Raw genomic sequence first — 13,180 nt, 5'->3', positions numbered from 1 at the left:
TCTTTTAAGTCTTTTGTAATTCATAGGCTTCTCATTCCATTGGGATTTTTTCCTTACAATTTTTCAAATTGAAGAAACCACGTTTTTTGTTCTGTAAAGTTTCCCATGATCTGTGTTTTGCTAATAGTGTCCCCATTGGCAGATTGAAATGATTAACTACGGATCCCTAATTGTTCCTTTAAAAAGTCTTCTGAGAGGTTTCACAATGTGCAGCATTTGAAATAAAATGTGTTTACTTTGGAAGATCAGCTGTCACTGTGGCAATGCAAATTAGAAGATGTTAGAGCTATAGAGCTCTTAAATAGTTAAATGTTATATAGTTGGAGGGCGCCTGGGTGGCTCAGGCATTGAGTGTCTTGCGTTTGGCTCCAGATCATGATCCCAGGGTCCTGCTCAGTGGGAAGTCTGCTTCTCCCTCTCCCACTCCCCTGCTTATGTTCCCTCTCTTGCTGTGTCTCTCTCTGTCAAATAAATAAATAAAATCTTTTTTAAAATGTTATATAGTTAGAGCTCTTATGGCTGAAATAGCAAAATTTCCTCCCATAAATGATAGTGGAGGGATCGAGTGATTAGTTCTGGCATTGTAACTAGTTTTTACATCATGAGACACCAAATGTCTATTTGTTAATAGAGAAATATTGTAAGATTCTGAATGTAAAAATAAATATGAAAGGGCATCTTCAGAGTAAGGAATCAATACATAGTTCAAAATTTGTAAAGCTGATCAAACCCAAACCATCATAATCCAGAAAAATGACATTTTTGTTAACTGGTTAATGTACTTTTTCCCAACATTTTTTTGGCTGCACACTCTTTGATCACCTCTTGGAAAAATAATTTTTTATCATTTTTCATACAGAGATCAAAGGTAAACCAATCTTCTAGTGGTTGATCAAAATTTATTTATTACTGACAATGTAGAAAATGCAGGCACTTGTGTTGACTCAGTGGCCATTTTGCGTATCATTTCATCTAATGAACCACCAGACTTCATTAGAACTGGATACATCAGATCAGGAAGATGCAAGCTGATAGACTAAGATGTGTGACGTGTTACATTACACACAGATGTCCTTGCTGTTTGTGGTACTGGTATTGGTTCGTAGCACAGCAGCAAACGGTGGTAAACTCTGTATCATGCAACCCCTGTGAAGAAAGAAAGTATGCTAAATGTATCCTGTGTGCTCTGCTCTTGAGTATATTCTTGTCAGAAAAGAACACCCTTTTTGACTAGGTGTTGTGGAGAATGACTCAGCAGCTTATTTTTTTACATATTTTTACATATCTGATGGAAGATTTTCTATAGACCAGTTTCCTATACCTTCTCTCCATGTCCCATTTTTCCTCTGTAATGGACATTCCTCCTGCAGCCGGCAGTGTGGGAGGCTTTCAAGAGACCATACCCCTGACTTCATGTCTCAACCTGGGATGTGTCCTTCAGAGTGGGCAGGATTCCTGGCACCCATTTCTACACGGGGATGGCTAGCATAGCTATAGACAAGAGTGAATGTCAATCACAAACATTTAGCTCCTTGAACCCAAACTAAATGCACCCTAATTCCACTTCCCCTGAGATGGATCCCAAAAATGTTTACAGCCTCTCTGATCTCACCAAACATGAAGTCAAATATGACAGAGGCCAAGGCAAAGTAGAAAGAGAAAATATTTTGAACTAATTACAATTAAAATACCTCAAATATTTATAAATCTTTGGGGGCCCTACAGCTTCAGCTTCTTCAGTTTTTTGGGTACATCTGCTTATGCAAATTAGATAACAGAAATTTATTAATAGCCACATTCTTTTTTTTTAAAGGTTTTATTTATTTGTTTGACAGACACAGATCACAAGTAGGCAGAGAGAGGAGGAAGCAGGCCCCCTGCTGAGCAGAGAGCCCGATGCGGGGCTCGATCCCAGAGCCCTAGGATCATGGCCTGAGCTGAAGGCAGAGGCTTAAACCACTGAGCCCCCCAGGTGCCCTAACAGCCACATTCTTTTTTTTTTTTTTTTAAGATTTTATTTATTTATTTGTCAGAGAGAGAGAGGGAGAGAGAGCGAGCACAGGCAGACAGAATGGCAGGCAGAGGCAGAGGGAGAAGCAGGCTCCCTGATGAGCAAGGAGCCCGGTGGGACTCGATCCCAGGACGCTGGGATCATGACCTGAGCCGAAGGCAGCTGCTTAACCAACTGAGCCACCCAGGCGTCCCCCTAACAGCCACATTCTAACATCAAACATTATTCAGTGTCTGCCATGTGCCAGGCCTTGTCCTGGGTACTGAACTTATCAAAAATGAAGAAAGCCCAGTCTCGACTTGGGAAGCTCACAGTTACAGATCAAGAGGAGAAGATCTTTGCAGAGCCCTGTAACAGGCTCCCACACGCACACACACAGAAACAGGTTAGTGGCAACTCATTTCCCCAGCACACAGGCATTTGTTCCCGTACCTTTGCTGGGGAAAACAAAAGCAGTTCTGAGGCCACGGTTATGTGGCTTGAGCCATCTATCATGAGTTACCCATTTGCAGTGGATGTTGGCAAAACAATTAACATCCAAGCCAAGTCTTCTGGTGACCCACATGGCTCTGGGGGAGCCGAGAGTCCTGTGTTTCCTTTTGGCTTTAAATCCCAAGTTATAACAGATGCTGATGGTGCAGCCAAGTGCCGTTAAAACCGGGTAGAGAGATTTCCACTTAAGTTTCAAGGTAATGAGGGAGGGAGGATTTTTCTTAAGCTATCCCGTGCAAGATTTAGATGTAGGTGTGAGAATTTCCTAGTTTTACTGCACACAACTACATCCCTCAGGGGCCTTGACCCATTTCTTGGAAGAAATACAGGAAGCAACAAGAATTCATCCTCAAATCAGAGGTTCCCGAAATTTCTCAGTGCCTTTGGCATCTCTGATTATACCCCTAGACCAAAATAAATAGCTAATAATTCTTCATATTAAGTAACTTAGGTCTAAACAACCTCATTATTATTCATATCTTAACAATAGAAGTTGTTTAAAAAAACATAAATGTGAAATTTTTAAATTTTATTCTTAGATAACCACAATTGCTTGCTAGAGGGTTGTTTGTAGCTGTTGGGCTCTGCACTTTTCAAACTTTGGAATCAGATTGGATACTCCAACTGATTTTTGTGCAGTGTTTTATCTCAGCAAAAGCTAGAAAACTCAGCTTCGCAAATAAATTAAGGAATGAACAGAAATCTAGAACCATCAAGTAATGTAACTGTGAACTACGTTGAGCTAGTAGTTTGCACCATGCCCAACAGATGTCGCTGTGTTTCCCTCACAATTTAAAAATACTCCGTGTGGCACCTTTGCAACTGCCACCTTAAGTTTGTTGCAGTGCTCTGTTTCTGTAGTTTGTTCAAGAGCAGGTATTCAAGAATAACAGGACAGTGAAGGTGGTGTGAAGGGGGCAAAGGGACAGATTACTGAGCGACTAAAGCTGGATGGATTCATTTCTTTCTCCAAGCAGATTACCCTACATACACATAGTCACTCTAATTTGTGTCCTCTTATTTTTGCAGCAACAAAACTGGTGGGCCTTAGTACGTGTCCATCATCCATTCACTCCCAGCTCCCCTAGCTAACTATTTTACACCTTTACTTCTCTCCTCACACCTCTAATTCCTACCCTATCCTCACAAGCAAATGACCTTGTTTTGTACTTTACTTTTCACGGACTCTCTTCCCATTTGCACCGACCACAGATGGATGATCCCTGATGCTATCTGAAGCCAATGCCTCTGCCCCTTAGATCCCATTCCTTCCCATCTGTTCAAGGGGTCATTTTAACATTCTCCCCTCTCTGTACTATATCACTGTTTTTCCTTTTTCTACTGGATCACTCCCAACAGCATATATGCTGTTATTTCTTCATCTAAAAACAAAACAACAACAACAATAAAATGGGTTACCCATGAGTTCAGTCGCTTGCACATCCAACTCTTGGTTTCAGCTCAGTTCATGATCTCTCCATGGTGGGATCTAGCTCCATATTGGGCTCTGTGCTCAGTGAAGTCTGCTTCAGATTCTTTTTCCCTCTTCCTCCTGCTCTCACTCATTCTCAAATAAGGAATCTTTAAAAAAAATTTTTTTTAATTAACATGTAATGTATTATTAGCCCCAGGGGTACAGGTCTGTGAATCGCCAGGTTTACACTTCAAAGCACCTAGCATAGCACATACCTTCCCCAATGTCCATAACCCAACCACCCTCTCCTTTCCCCCCTCCCCCCAGCCACCCTCAGTTTGTTCTGTGAGATTAAGAGTCTCTTACAGTTTGTCTCCCTCCCGATCCCATCTTGTTTCATTTCAAATAAATAATCTTTAAAAAAATAAAATAAATAAAAACAAAAACCCAACAGATCAAAGCTCTGAAATCATCTTTTAACCTTTCTTCTACTGCCAGCTACTTCCCCATTTAGTTTCTCCTCTTAGCAAGAAAAGTCCTCAAAAGAATTCTTCACTCACTATCCCATTCCTCTATTCCACTGTCTCATAAATCCACACCAACCATGTTTTCCCCCACCACTGCACCTAAACTTTTCTTATGGAAGCCATGAGAAACCTCTGCACTGTGAAATTTAATGCTTTAAATCCAAATTATAAAACCTCTTCCATTCACAATATCTGACCCAGGTGAGCTCTCCCTTTCTCTTGAAACAGTTTTCTTCAGTTGGTTTCCATGATACCACAGACTCTTGGTTTTCCTCCTGCCTCACTAGCTCCCTCTTCTCATTTGTATCTGCTCATTCATCCTCTTTTCCCTCATCTCTTAAGGTACTTGGTTTCCTTTCCACTTCCTTAGTGATCTCATTCAGTACCATGGTTTGAAAGATCTATATGTTTAATTACATCAAATTTATATCACTGACTCAAACTCTCCCCTAAATTCTAGACTGAGTTATCTAATTGCCCTCCTCAATTTTTCCACTTGTTTGAGTAGCAGATGTTTCAAACTCAATATAACCAAGACTGAAGTCCTGATCTTCATGTACAAACTTGTTCTTCCATAGCCTTTCTCATCTCAGCTGAGGTCAACTCTAATCTTCTGGTTGTTCAGGTCAAAAACCCTAAGGTTTGTGTCTTCTGGTTCCAGATAAGGTGGAATAACACATGCCATCCTACTTCTTCCTGTAACTATTGCTAAAAACTCGGGATGAAATAGATAAATACAGAAGACTCCGAAAGGTGGAGAAAATAAGGCAAATTAACCAGGGACTTTAGGACTCAAAAAAGGGTATGGAGGTGAGTTCTCTGTCTTATTTTCCACCTACTTATCCTGCTCTGGGGACTAGAGAATGCCAGCACCTAGAAACACAAGGAGCAGACAAAATAAAAACCTCCAGAGATGACTTCTCCCTGTAGCCGAAGGACCAGGAAAGGCGAAGCTGAGCAAGGCAGAACCCTTTTGACTATACCTGTCCTACTCTACACAAATACCACAAACTACACCCTTTCCTCTCTCTGCTAAGTATTGTAGCCCCCCACTGGCATGTGGGCTGAGCCTTAATTCCCTCCCTGTCCTCTAGTAATGAGGTGACACATCTTCCTCTTCCTACCAGTGTGTGGGTAAGGTTTCCATGGACACTATGGGTGGCACCCAGACTTTCACTGCCACCTTGCAGTAATAAGGTGGTGCTTCAAGTGGGGAAAAGATTACTTAGAGAAAGATGCGAGGGAAGAGAATTCCTTACATATGCACATGAAGTAGTGGGACACGCTCAAGCAACCTATGCATGAAATGTGCCAGAATCAAACAGCAAAAGGTTTTAGAAATGAATTCTACTGTGAAATGCTAACTGGGATTCAGACTGTCTTCTAAGTTGCACACAAATAAGCAGACTAAAATAACAGTGCAAAACCTTTGAAAACTAAGTTGACATTTCAACAAAAAAGGAAAAGAAAGAAAAGTAAGAAAACAAACAACCAAACCAAAAATGGACCAGGATGTATGTGCTAAAGGGTAGCTACCTGCCAAGTTAGAAGAGCTAAAGAAGTAGATTCTCAGGATATCTAAAAAGTCCAGAACACAATCAAATATTAGTCACCATACCAAGATTCAGGAGCACCTGACCTCAGTGAGAAAAGACAAGATCTGTCAAAGGTTTTAAAACAATCATCACAGAAATGTTCCAATAAGCAAGTAGGAACAGATTTAAAAAATGAAGTCTCAGAAAAGAGGGACGCCTGGGTGGCTCAGTTGGTTAAGCAGCTGCCTTCGGCTCAGGTCATGATCCCAGCGTCCTGGGATCGAGTCCCACATCGGGCTCCTTGCTCATCAGGGAGCCTGCTTCTCCCTCTGCCTCTGCCTGCCATTCTGTCTGCCTGTGCTCGCTCTCTCTCCCTCTCTCTCTGACAAATAAATAAAATCTTAAAAAAAAAAAAAAGAAAAGAAATAGAAGATATAAAGAATCAACTGAAATGTTTTAACTGAAAAATGAAATTAGCGAGTTCATTGAATAGGCTCAAGAACAGAATGGAAATGACAAAGGAAACAGCATGTGAATTTGAAGGTAGATCAGAAATCTGAGGAATTCCTAAAGAAATTCTTGCCAAGATATATTATCATAATTTTTTTTTAAGATTTTATTTATTTATTTGACCGACAGAGATCACAAGTAGGCAGAAGGCAGAGAGGCAGGCAGAGGAGGAAGCAGGCTCTCCGCCGAGCAGAGCGCCCGATGTGGGGCTCGATCCCAGGACCCTGAGATCATGACCTGAGCCGAAGGCAGAGGCTTTAACCCACTGAGCCACCCAGGTGTCCCTCATCATAAAATTTTTGAAAACAAAAGACAAAGACAAACATTGAAAGTATTCAGAGAAATGAAACATTTCCTATATAGGAAAAAAAATAAGAATAACAGTATATTTCTCATCAGAAACCAAGAATCCTGAAGAGAATGGCCACATTTCCTAAGTGCTAAAAAGAAAAAAAAAAGGAGCTTTTAATAGAGAATTTCATATTCAACAACCTTTTTTTTAGAAAAAGATTTTATTTATTTATTTGAGAGAGGGAGGGGCAGAGGGAAAGGGAGAAGCAGACTCCCAGCTGAGCAGGGAGCCCGATGCAGGGCTTGATCCCAGAACCCCAGGATCATGACCTGAGCTGAAGGCAGACGCTTAACTGACTAAACCACCCAGATATCCCAACAATATCTTTTAGAAATGAAGGTGAAATACATTCTCAGATAAAGGAAAACCAAAATAATTTGTCACCAGTGAATCTTCCCTAAAATAATTTGCCAAAGGGCATTTTTCAAACATAAAGGAAATGATAGCAGAAGGAACCTTGGAACATTAGGAATGAATAAAGAACAATGGAAGAGAGGAGTATATGAGAAATACAGCAGACTAGTCTTTGATGGTTGAAAGCAAGATGTGATTCTCAATGTAAGGAGAAAAAATATTTAAAAGAAGTATATTTTAAAAAGGGGATTTGCAAAACGACCTAAATGGTAAGGTTTTTTTTTTTTCTTAAGACTGATTGATTGATTGATCGGAGAGAGAACAAGTAGGGGGAGGGACAGAGGGACAGAATCTCCAGCAGACTCCCCACTGTGTGCAGATCCCAAAATGGGCTTGATCTCATGACCAAAATCAAGAGACAGACACTTAACCAACTAAGTCACCCAGGAGACCCCTAAATGGTAAGGTTTCTCTATTCTGCTATTAACTACTATTTAAATATGCTCGTGAAGTTCCAGGCAGACTTTCAAAAGACTAGTGCATGAAACCAACCAGAATCAACCCCAAAAAGTTTTAGAAGTGAACTACAAACACCCAGAATCAGATCCTGAAGTGTGTGTGTGTGTGTGTGTGTGTGTGTGTGTGTGTGATATTTATATTTTTAAATTATATATACCATAATGTATTTTAAGTTATATATATATATGTATACACACATATATGATATATTCAAAGTAATCTTTGGAGGAATCAAAAAATCAAAATTGATTGCCAAATACCTTTCAAATAATTCCCTAGGGGAATGCAGGGAAAGGGAGACATGAATAAAACCCAGAGGGAGCAAACATTTACAAAACACAATAAAATGGTAGACTTAAGTCCTAACATATTATTAAGTCCATAAAAAAGAATGAAATCTTACTGTCTGTGACAACATGAATGCTAAGTGAACTAAGTCCGACAGAAAAAGATAAATACTATATAGTCTCAATTATATGTGGAATCTGAAAACAAACAAAAACCAAAAAAAGGAGCTCACAGATACAGAGATCACGTTGGTGGTTGTCTGAGGTGTGGGGTGGGGTGGGCAATACGGGTGGAGGGGGTCAAAAGAAATCCGAAAGGAAGAGGAGGATGCCGGGAGATCAGCTGTATTTCTTTTTTTTAAAGATTTTATTTATTTATTTATTTGACAGAGAGAAATCACAAGTAGGCAGAGAGGCAGGCAGAGAGAGAGGAGGAAGCAGGCTCCCTGCTGAGCAGAAAGCCCGATGTGGGGCTTGAACCCAGGACCTGGGATCATGACCTGAGCCGAAGGCAGCGGCTTAACCCACTGAGCCACCCAGGCGCCCCTCAGCTGTATTTCTTACAGCACCCAGCGACAGCTCTACGCAACTGAACGTTCCATTTCTTCTAAAATTCCCTACCACCAAAGCTATGTTCCTATACTTTTCCCAATTTATTTTTTAAGATGCATACAAATTTCTTATTTAAGTTGTTTGCTGGTTTTCTTAAAATACTGTCAAATACCTATTCCCAGTCCCTTCTGCACAATATATAAACAATTCCATGGCTTTTCCAGCAACTCAGATATGCTCCCTGAATATCCAGAAAAGCAGATTACCCCCTCTCAGCCAACTCATGAGTAGATTTAGAACATACATATCATCATAGGATTACCAGGATTATTACAAAATAAGCCATATCACCTCTCCTTGCTGACAAAAATAGACTGGAACTCTGGAAAGGAAAGCTTGCCCTTCTTCCAAGAATCTCAACTGATTGTGAGCTCCCGCATGCTACATTTACCAGGCCTCAGCATTACTCTGTGCTCGTTCTAAGTTAACGTGTCATAAGTTCTTTAAAACTCAGCTGTTGCTGGCATATCATTTTCCCAAGGGAGTAAGTAAGTTGCAGCATACATTCTAAACACTAAATAATACCATCCTGATGTACAAAGCAAAGCCATGGGACCACCCACCACACCATGAGTGGCCATCTCATTAGGGAAGTTCTGGCCCCACACGTGAGCCAGGGAGAGCTCATCAGCCGGCACATATTGAGCACAAGGCATGCCAGATACACATTATAGCATTTACTCTCCACACAGACCTGCTATTACTACCCTTTCCATTTTACAGATGTGGAAACTAAGGCTCAAAGTTTCAATAACTTGCCTAAAGCCACTGGTTAAGGGACAGCATTAGAGTTGTACACACAGTCTAATTTTAAAGTCTCATTAAAGAAAAATACAATTTACATTACCTTGGAAGATGAGATTTCAAAGGTGGCTCCCTCAGGCTGGCTCACCTCTGGTTAGAAAAGTATGGGGAGCTGCGGTCTCCTCTCTGTCACCCCCTGAACCGGCCCCCCGACCTCCACACTCTTGTTTTTCCAAAGCTGCTGCTCGTCCAGGGCAGCTGAAGTTAATGGGCACGTGAACCCGGAGCTGACAGCCAGGAGCCATGGGCTCGGTCCCGTTCTGCTAAGATCTGCTGAACCTCCGTGGCCTCTCTTCTATCTGGGATCTCTCCTATCTATAACCAAGAGCCTAAAAAAAAAAAAAAGATACTTGACTTTTTAGTTAGCTTTATCTCAGCTGTCTCCTTTCAGCCTAACCAACCATGATTTGCAGTGAATTCTCAGGAAGCTTTTCCTGACAGGTGACACCAGCCCAAGTGATTTCTTTCTTCTCTGAATTCATGGCTCATCGTCTGCCATGTAGAACGCTGTCCTGACATGATTCTTGCCCCAGGACCCAGGAAGAATACAAAAAAGACCCACGTACCGTTTGTCTAAATATGGAAAGGTTATAAATCAAACTAACAAGCTGTTATAAAAAAGTGTTATATCCTTCGGCTGTGACAAATCAATCTTCATAATACCCTGGAAGCCCAGGCTCAAATTCAGGATTCTCAGACTTCTTGGAGATCTGCTCTGGAAAGTGACAGTGCAGAGGGAGCTACTCTTGGTGGAGGATGCTGGCCCACAGTCCACCCCCCTTCCTTCCCAACCTGGCTCCATTCCCACAAGGAAGGGGAACATCCTGCTTACGGGTGTGACACACTAGCATACACAGCCAAGCTTCATCACACACACAAATACACACACACACACACACACACACACACACACACACACACAAACATGGAAGTCCCTTGCCCACCACTGGGTCATTCCTTGTGCATTCATTCCCAGACTTGAGAAGAAGCACGTTCAGGTCCTAGGAGTTCACTCAGGTCTGTCCGGGAACCTGCAGCACAGTCCAGAGGAAAGTGGGTTGTCATGACCCTTTCTCCCCCGCTCCCATCCCACACCCTGGATATTCCTTGCCTGAAAGGTGGGCTCTGCATGGAAGAGTGAGGTGCTCTAAGACCTGCGTGCAGAGCAGGGTACCCTCTTGTGGGCATCTCCAGGTGGTACTTTGTGGCATTCTTTTTACTCCTTCTGTTATCTCTCCTATTTCTTCTTGTCGGATAAGTTCTTCAGACAGTTTTGCTTCCTGTGGGTCGCAGAATTTTCCTATCAGCCTATTGACAGGGTTTTCTTTGCATGAGGCCTTTTCTAACACAAGATTCCTTATTTAGCATTTATACAGAATTCTAGAAACCTAAACAATCTGTCATCAACCATTTACAGCTAACCATATATCCCTAGAGTCATAGTTCAAAAGTATTCTCCATTTCATATTTTTCCATCTCAAAGTCAATTTTCTAATTATCATTTATTGTAGCTAGCTTTCTGCAGTCTATTCACCACATGGAGTGTGAGTGTCACAGTCTGGAAACCACACGTGTCCCCATCTGTGTCTCTGTTGCCACCTGGTTAAGTGCTACTTTGGCTGGATATGAATTCTTGGGTTGAAACCTTTTTTTAGCTGCAGTTCATAAATACTATCTGTTTCCTAGCCTCAAGTGATGACAGAGGAGATATTCAATAGTATTCTCAACCTTTTTCTTCTGTAAGTTTATTTTTTAGTGGAAGTTCTTCAATTTTCCTTTATCCTTGGAGTTCAGAGCTTTTCCAGGACCTGCCCACGTCTAGGTCTGCAGGCTTCCCTGGAGTAGGATAGTCCTTTCAGTTCACAATTGGGGTCATTCTCTTGTTTAAGGGTCTTGGTGTATTATTGTTATTGCCCCTCTCCTTGCTCTTTATCTCCTCTGGAAAACCTAGTATTTGCACAGAAGGTCTTTTAGATGTGTCTTCCATGGTTCTCATTCTTCCCTTCATGTTTCAGACCTGTTTTTGAGACTATATTCCACGTGATCTCCTGGGCTACAAATGTGTGTCTTAGCAATGAAAAACCTCTCCTTTAATGCATCCACTGATTTTTTAAAAAAAGAATGGTTATTTTTATTGACGGATTTTACAGCATTTTAATTGAAGGATAACACATAAACAGGCACAGATCCTAAGTGTCCAACTCAGACATTTTTGAGAATATGCTCATCTAACTATCACCCAAATTGAGACATAGAAAGTTGCCAGCATCTCATGTACCTCCTTCATGACCCCTTCCAGAAATCACCACTCCCACACGAATCACTGTTCTGACTTTCATCACTATAGGTTTGTTTTGACTTATTTTGAACTTTATACAAATGGAGTCATAGAATATGCACTTTTTAAAAAAGTAATCTTTATATCCAGCATGGGGCTTGACCTTACAACACTAAGATTAAAAAATGGCATGTTCTACTGACTGAGCCAACCAGGTGCCCCATAGAATATACACTTTCTGTGGGTGGCTTCGCCTGTTCAACATTTTGTTACTCCATTCATCCATTTAGAACTAGGTCATTTATTCTTGTTGTATAATTTTCCGTTGTATGAATGCACCATAATTTATTTATCCATTCTTTTTTTTTAAAGATTTTATTTATTTATTTGTTAGAGAGAGAGAGAGAGAGAGCATGAGCACAGGCAGACAGAGTGGCAGCAGAGGCAGAGGGAGAAGCAGGCTCCCCACCGAGCAAGGAGCCCGATGTGGGACTCGATCCCAGGACGCTGGGATCATGACCTGAGCCGAAGGCAGCCGCTTAACCAACTGAGCCACCCAGGCGTCCCTTATTTATCCATTCTAATACTGATAGACAAACATGTTGTTTGCACCACTTGGCTATTTCATTCTTGGGAAACATGCTCTTACAAGCATGTAGATAGGGGTACATGCATTTGTGCACATCTGTAGTGTATACTCTTAGGAGTGGAGTTCTGGTGCAAAGGGCACACATATGCTCAGCTTCATTAGATGCTGCTAAGCAATTGTTCAAAGTACTTGTACCAGTTCAGACTTCCACAGCAGCTTGTGAGAATTCCTGTTGCTTCACATCATTGGTAGCTATTGTATATAATAATTTTTGTCCCATTATACCCATTCTGTTGGTTACTAGCAATGTGTTATTGAGACTTTAATTTGCCCAACTGTTTCTCATTTAATAAACTGCTATCCACTAAACTTACTAAATTCAGTTATTAATTCTAGTACTCTGCCTGCAAATCCTTTTGTTTTTTTTCCCCACATACACCATCATATCTGAAAAATAATGGTAGTTTTATTTCTTCCTTTCATTACTACATGTTTTTAAAATTTTTTCTTGCTAGAACTCCTTGTTCAGTGATGGGAGAAGTGGTGACAGCTGGTCCATGGTCTCATTCGCAGTTGCAGAAGGAAAGCCTTCAGTACTTCAGCTGGAAGTATGATGGATGCTGGGAGCTTTTTGTAGACATTTTCTTTGAGATTAAGAAGTTTTCGTTCTATTCCTAGTTTCCAACAGCTTGTTTAATCATGAATAGGTGTTACTTGTTATCAAATGTGCTTTTCTAGATCCATGAGATGATCATACAACTCTTCTCCTCCCCAGTAATGTAATTTTGAGCATTAAATCACCCTGACATTCCTGGAATAAAACCCATTTAGACATAACGTATGCCCTTGTCGTGCATAACTTGATATGCTGTTATTTTGTCTCCTTCAATTCCCTA

The 13,180-nt window shown here is 41.0% G+C and overlaps 1 long non-coding RNA gene across 6 annotated transcripts in view; it reads right to left on the bottom strand.

The window, feature by feature from the left end:
- The window catches only part of LOC125094802 (uncharacterized), a 40,661-nt gene that overhangs the window by 1,782 nt on the left and 25,699 nt on the right, over window positions 1-13,180 (bottom strand). For 4 of the 6 annotated variants that reach the window (XR_007125699.1, XR_007125700.1, XR_007125704.1 and 1 more), the window contains exons 5-6: window positions 9,461-9,746; window positions 3,923-4,084 (exon numbers count right to left, since the gene is read on the bottom strand). This is a non-coding gene — a long non-coding RNA (uncharacterized LOC125094802). Of the gene's footprint in view, window positions 1-678; window positions 1,147-3,922; window positions 4,085-9,460; window positions 9,747-13,180 lie in introns of those variants that run through there. The other 2 variants (XR_007125701.1, XR_007125702.1) reach the window with 2 other exon arrangements.

Source organism: Lutra lutra, chromosome 3 (assembly GCF_902655055.1).
Source record: "Lutra lutra chromosome 3, mLutLut1.2, whole genome shotgun sequence".
Classification (NCBI taxonomy): domain Eukaryota; kingdom Metazoa; phylum Chordata; class Mammalia; order Carnivora; family Mustelidae; genus Lutra; species Lutra lutra.
This window is presented reverse-complemented; position numbering and strand designations above follow the sequence as displayed.